General features: G+C 36.2%; 1 pseudogene; it reads left to right on the top strand.

Annotated features, from left to right (window-relative positions):
* The first annotated feature begins 301 nt into the window (after positions 1–301).
* On the top strand, positions 302–1,662 carry LOC105734026 (tubulin alpha-1B chain-like; annotated as a pseudogene).
* The last annotated feature ends 4,604 nt before the right edge of the window (positions 1,663–6,266 follow it).

Below are 6,266 nucleotides of genomic sequence, written 5' to 3'. Positions count from 1 at the left end.
TTTGGGAGGGATAGCATGGGGAGAAATGCCAGATATGGGTGAGGGGGAGGGAGGCAGCAAATCACACTGCCATGAATGCACCTATGCAACAACTTTGCATGTTTTTCACATGTACCCCAAAACCTAAAATGCAATAAAAAAAATAAATAAATAAAATAAAATTACCCATTTAAAATAAATAAATAAATAAATAAATAAGTATTATTGAGTGCATTATTTACCTTGACTCTTAGCTTGTTGGGGTTGGTCATCGGACCCAATATCTACTCCTGTCGCCTTAGCCTCCTAGCTCTTAGTCACTATGTGTGAGTTTATCTCCGTTCACATTGGCCAGCCTGGTATCCAGACTGGCAGTGCCAGCTGCTAACTCTACTGCCAGGAACATGGCATCCAGCCCCATGGCCAGATGCCACGTGAAAAGACGATTTGAGATGGAGATGACTCCTTTAACACCTTATTCAGTGAGACAGGCACTGAAAAGTATGTGCCCAGGGCAGTGTTTGTAGCCCTGAAACCCACAGTTATTAATACAGTTTATACTGATACCTACTAGCCACCTCTTCCACCCTGAGAAGCTCATCACAGGCAAGGAAGATGCTGCCAATAGCTATGCCTGGGGGCACTACATCATTGGCAAGGAGATCATTGACCTTATCTTGGACTGAGTTCGCAAGCTGGCTGACCAGTGCACAGGTCTTCAGGGCTTCTTAGTTTTCCACAACTTTGATGAGCAAACTGGTTCTGGGTTCAACACCCTGCCGATGGGACGTCTCTCTGTTGATTATAGCACAAGTCCAAGCTGCAGTTCTCCATTTACTTAGGAACCCCGCACCCTCCAGCTTTCCACAGCTGTAGTTGAGCTGTATGACTCCATCCTCACCACCCACACCATTCTGGAGCACTAACATTGTGCTTTCATAGTAGACAATGATGCCATCTATGATATCTGCCATAGAAAGCTCAATATTGAGTACCTAAACTAAACTAACCTTAACTACCTTATTAGCCAGATTGTGTCTTCTATCACTGCTTCCCTCAGATTTGATGGAGTCCTGAATATTGATCTGACAGAATTCCAGTCCAATCTAGTGTCATGTACGTACATCCACTTCCCTCTGGCTACATGTGCCCCTGTTATCTCTGCTGACAAAGCCTTCCATGAACAGTTTTCTATAGTAGAGATCACCCACGCTTGTTTTGAGCCAGCTAGCCAGAGAGTAAGAAGTGACCCATGCCATGGTAAATACATAACTTGCTGCCTTTTGTACCCTGGTGATATGGTTCCTAAAGGCATCAGTGCTGCCATTGCTGCCATCAAAACCAAATGCAGCATCCAGTTTGTGGATTGCTTTCCCACTGGCTTCAAGGTTGGCATTAGTTACCAACTTCCCACTGTGGTGCCTGGTGGAGACGTGTACAAAGTACAGAGAGCTGTGTGCACACTGAGCAACATCACAGCCATTGCTGATGTATGGGCTTACCTGAACCAAGAGTTTTACCTGATTGATGCCAAGTTCGTTTGTTCACTACTCCGTGGGTGAAGAGATGGAAATAGGAGAGTTTTCTGAGGCCCACGATGACATGGTTGTCCTTAAGAAGGATTATAAAGTGGTTAGTGTGGATTCTGTTGAAGTAGAGGGTGAGAAAGGAGAGGAATACTAATTACCCACTTCCTTCAGCCCTGCAGCATGTCATACTCCCAGAATTTCAGCTTCAACATTAGCTGACTGGCATTCAGTCTTTTCAGTTAGATCCTTTTCACTCAGTGGTGATCATGTCTGTACCTGTAAGATTTTTTCATCATGTCTCAAAGTAAAGTCTTTAGAATAAAAAATGAATGAACTAAATAAATATAAATATTATTCAATTACACAGGATATGTTATAATTTTCTGCAGAAATTAACGTAATTCCTGTAAGTAATGAGAATTCATACCACTATTCACTGGATTTGGATATACCAAAAAATCCAGTTTTTTTATGTTTTGGCAGACATAAAATATGAGAAAGATCAAAATAGAAGACGAATGTATATTAATAAGGACAGTATTTTATGAGTACACAGGATCTGTTATATATCCCTATCCATTATGTAACTCAATCTATCATCTGTATCCGGGGGCTACAAACAACATTCTGTAGGCCAAATCTGGCTTGCTGCCTGTTTTCATAAATAAGGCTGTACTGAAACTCAGCCATGTTCTTTTGTTTACATATTATCCCTGACTGCTTACCTATTACAGTGGCAAAGTTGAGTAGCTGTGACAACCCACAAGCCATTTAAAATACAAATAGCTGGCCGGGAGTGGTGGCTCACACCTGTGATTTCAACACTTCAGGAGGCCAAGGCTGGCAGATCATTTGAGGCCAGAAGTTTAAGACCAGACTGACCAACATGGTGAAATCCTCTCTCTACTAAAAAAGTACAAAAATTAGCAGAGCGTGTAATTACAGCCAGGCAGGCATCTGTAATTACAGGTACTCAGGAGTCTGAGATGAGAGAATCACTTAAGCCTTGTAGGCGGAGGTTGCAGTGAGCCAAGATAGCAACAATACACTCCAGCTTGGGAGAAAGACTGAGACCCTATTTCAAATAAATGAATGAATAATAAAATAAAATACATACGATCCTTTGCAGGAAAAAGTTTTCTTATGTCTAATCTGTAATGTCAATATTAATACATGTATCTAATCATCTATGTAATCTCTTAATATATATGTACACCTACATACACAAATGTGCATGCATATGTATATCTGTGTCTGAATGCATTTATACATATGTATATATTATTCAGAATATATTCATTTTCCCAAAAAGGGTTTCCGGTGGCACACACATTTGAAACAGTAATAAGATACAACACTACAAAATAAAGCAAGACAACCACAAAAAATAATAAAAACCAAAAAGAGCAATATTTTAAATCTGATAAATCATTCAATTTGGGCATTATTGTGTTCTGAGATTTCTGGCAGATATGACAATAAACAAAATATTGAGCTACATTGTTCTAATTAGAACATGTGGTAGAAAATGTTGTAAATTAAAGCAAATTCAAAAGAACACAGGAATAATTTTCTTCTTATATTCTTCTGTGTATTTATGGATTACAGTCAAGTTAACCATGGAAATATAATCAATTTTTTCTCTGTTTTTATGAAGACTTGAGTTTTAATACAGAGTCCCTTGTAAAGCAGGCTTCCTGAGGGCTTTCTCAATCAACAAAGATAAAATAAACTGAGTTTCACTTTGATAGGAATAAATCTATGATAATATAAGGAGACATTTAATTGTGAACATTGACATTTTCACATTTTCAGTAATAAAGCAAAATATTTGTAGTAGCCTATTTAAAATAAATAAATAAATATATATTTTAAATATCTTGTTTACTTTGTATTTTTATGCCTGAATGCTAAAGTTAACATGTATTTTCGCACACAAGAAAAACTGTCTAATATAAGTGGCTTATATAAATAAGTTTAGTAATATTTTGACTCCATTTAGCTCAGAGAAATGTTGAGTTTAGTTAAATTGTAAGTATGAAAATAATAACAAAACTAAAAACTGGTGATTGATAGTCCCTTAATCTTGTCCTTGTATGAAAGAAAAGCAATGCACTTAAAATTTCTTTAGTTACAATATTCTATAATAATATATTAACATAATTTTGATCATTATGTTGACATCTCGTGGATTATAATTGACTTTATGTGATGTGGTTGTTGTAAATATTTGATTTCTATTTTCTCAATATTGCACTGGTTAATCTTATGTATTAAGTAGAATAACTAAGAGAAAAATATTTTCCATTATTTCATATAGAGAAGCTGGTAAGCTTTATACACTTGTTATTAATTATTAAAAATATACAGAGATAGCTAAAGTGGAGAGAATATAATCTTTTTTTAAGAAACCATGGTTATTACTATTAAATAATTATCTGGCTAAGTGTAGTAATATGGCAAAAAGATTTTTGAATGTACTCCTAATACTTAAGGGGAATAACAGAAAAAAATATTGCTTCACTTCTTAAAAATGTCAACAGATATTTTGCTACTATTCTTAAAAACTCTTTAAAGCCAAGCACAGTGACTCACACCTGTAATTCTCACACTTTGGGAGGCTCTGGTGGGTGAATCATTTGGCCAGGAGTTTGAGACCAGACTGGCCAACATGGTGAAACCCCTTCTCTACTAAAAATACAAGAAAATTACCCAGGCATGGTGGTGTGCACCTGTAATCCCAGCTACGTGGGAGGCTGAGTCACGAGAATAGCTTGAACTCAGGAAGCACAAGTTGTAGAAGCTGAAATGGCACCACTGCATTCATTTCAGCTTGGGCAACAGAGCAAGAATCTGTCAAAAAAAAAAAAAATCTTTGACCAATTTGGCAGTAAAACTGTGTCTACCATTGTGACATATTCTGTGACAAAGTCACAGAGACCTGAATGTCAGTTTTCACAAGTGAGAAAGAAGACTCAAGGTGAAATGTTTATATATTGAATGGAGAAATTATTTTTCTTTTTTCTTTTTTTTTTTTTGTTTGTTGGGGAGATGGAGTCTTGCTCTGTCACCCATGCTGGAGTGCAGTGGCGTGATCTCAGCTCATTGCAACCTCCGCCTCCCTGGTTCAAGTGATTCTCCTGCCTCACCCTCCCAATTAGCTGGGACTACAGGCAGACAATGCCATGCCTGGCTAATTTACCAGAATTCCAACTGAGGTAGTCAGGTTCCAGAGAAGCTATATTACTTCTCACTAAAGGAAATGTCTTTTTTGACACTATTGTGGCTCAATGACTATATTAATTACACTGAAATCTACATAGTAGAAGCTAAGCTTTTTTGCTCAATTTGCTTAAATAAATAATACTTTTACAACTGTGACAAGATAGACATTAGCATTATTTTGTTAGTAATTCATTTCAAGGAGGAAGTATGAGCTAATTCTGTCCTTTTAGAAAATAACCTGATTCTGTTTAACAGATATTGTAAGACACAATAACTAATGCTTATGGAATGTTTACCATGTGTCAAGCACTTGTTTCAGTAAGTGAAAAGCAAAACAATTTCTATTGTATTCCTGTTTTATCAAGCAAATGTAATCTTTCAGAGGCCATTATGAACAGCACATTCTGATTCAGGCTCAAACTATGAAAAAATCTTTTAGAAACATTAAAAAGGAAAGGTTTCCTTTTTGGTTATGAATGTTTATGCAAGTCTAAAATTTCATTCAATGCTAGGAAAAGATAATTTATAGCTGGTGTTTCACTTATAATATTGTCTATACTTTTTCCTGCCAAAATTCAGGTCATTCATAATAGCAAGTTATGCATTTTATGGGACATTAATCAGGCAATCAGCTGTTGCAGGATATTAAAAAGGGCCTTGCTGCAGAAGAGGAGTGAGTGGAAGATTTCTTGGGCAAACTCAGTTATAGATACAACAGTTCATTGATTTCAGTTTAGATTTTTATCATACTCTTTTCGTGTGTGTCATACTTTATGTTTGTGTGCATATGTAGTTAAATGCCAAATCTGATTCCCAAAATACGAGTCAATTATATGTTTAAGTGACCACTTTCCTCTGAATTTAATTTGCAAATGATTTTCAACAAAAAGTGATCAGTAGTTTATTAGTGGTGTCCTTCTTCCTATGGTGAAGACTGACAGTACAGCCTATTGGATTTAAAATTCATTTTGATTCCCTAAGTTGGTCTCTTATTTAACTTTTGACTTATTAAAACTCTGTCTATTCCTTAGCTTTTTATTGTTCCTTTAATAACTATACTCCCTTCTTTCATAGCAATATGATTTTTCTCATGTTTCATAGCTGCCCACAAAAGACTTTAAAAGACTGTATAGTCCAATGTTATTACAGTTAGGGTGCATATACTGCTAGCATTAGGCAATGACTGAGGGGATGTCTGTCACTATAGGCTGGCCCTTAGTAAGAAAGATGTGTCATATTTCGCTTTTTCTCCTTCATTAAAGCTGAAATGTTGGCTTAGTGGCTAGGTGTCTTTATCTAAACAGGTAATCGGTAATCCATACTCAGGAAAATATAGCACGACATGAGAGAAACCTGGGTGTTCAACACCACAAAATTTTGATGTTTGCCTTTAAAAAAACTATTTACATTATTACGAGAGGAAAATATGACTCTAATTTTGGAGATCCTTGCTAAAGTGAGCTATAATTTATTATATCCAAGAGAAATATTGATACAAACATACTACAAAAACAAAAACAAAAAATAATCCCA

The sequence above is a fragment of the Aotus nancymaae genome, unplaced genomic scaffold, assembly GCF_030222135.1.
Source record: "Aotus nancymaae isolate 86718 unplaced genomic scaffold, 86718_ANA_hifiasm-v0.15.2.pri h1tg000022l_1, whole genome shotgun sequence".
Classification (NCBI taxonomy): domain Eukaryota; kingdom Metazoa; phylum Chordata; class Mammalia; order Primates; family Aotidae; genus Aotus; species Aotus nancymaae.
The sequence above is the reverse complement of the archived record's forward strand: the minus strand, read 5'-3'. Positions and strand labels throughout refer to the sequence as shown.